The following is a 453-nucleotide window of genomic DNA, read 5'->3' on the forward strand; positions in this document are numbered from 1 at the left end:
GCTGAGCTGATGGAATCAGACATGCTTTTGCAAGGAGCTAGCGGTGAATAAACCAGTCTAAGTCACAACATGAACCCTATTTTCCCCTTATTTAATTATTTATTAAGAATCAGGTCACAACATGAACCTACACTAGCCAAATCAAATATAACAGCTTAAGACTAAATATGTCTCCACTTCTGCTCAAATTACAGGCTGATTTATTTCTATTTATTGGCAGTGTAACTGGAAACATGTACATAAAAATAGGGAAAATCATAGAATACTCTGGAGTATAATAAACAAATATTAACTTTTCTCATATGAAAAGTGAGTTTTACGATGAATTTAATTAGTGAAATCTATTATATTTAATCTAATCCCAATTTAGTGGAGTGTGTAATATGAAATTAGTAAAGGTTAACAATTACTTTTGTTTTTCTGCAACGAGATTGCTTCATAAGATGTTGCAAT

Source organism: Quercus robur, chromosome 10 (assembly GCF_932294415.1).
Source record: "Quercus robur chromosome 10, dhQueRobu3.1, whole genome shotgun sequence".
Lineage (NCBI taxonomy): Eukaryota > Viridiplantae > Streptophyta > Magnoliopsida > Fagales > Fagaceae > Quercus > Quercus robur.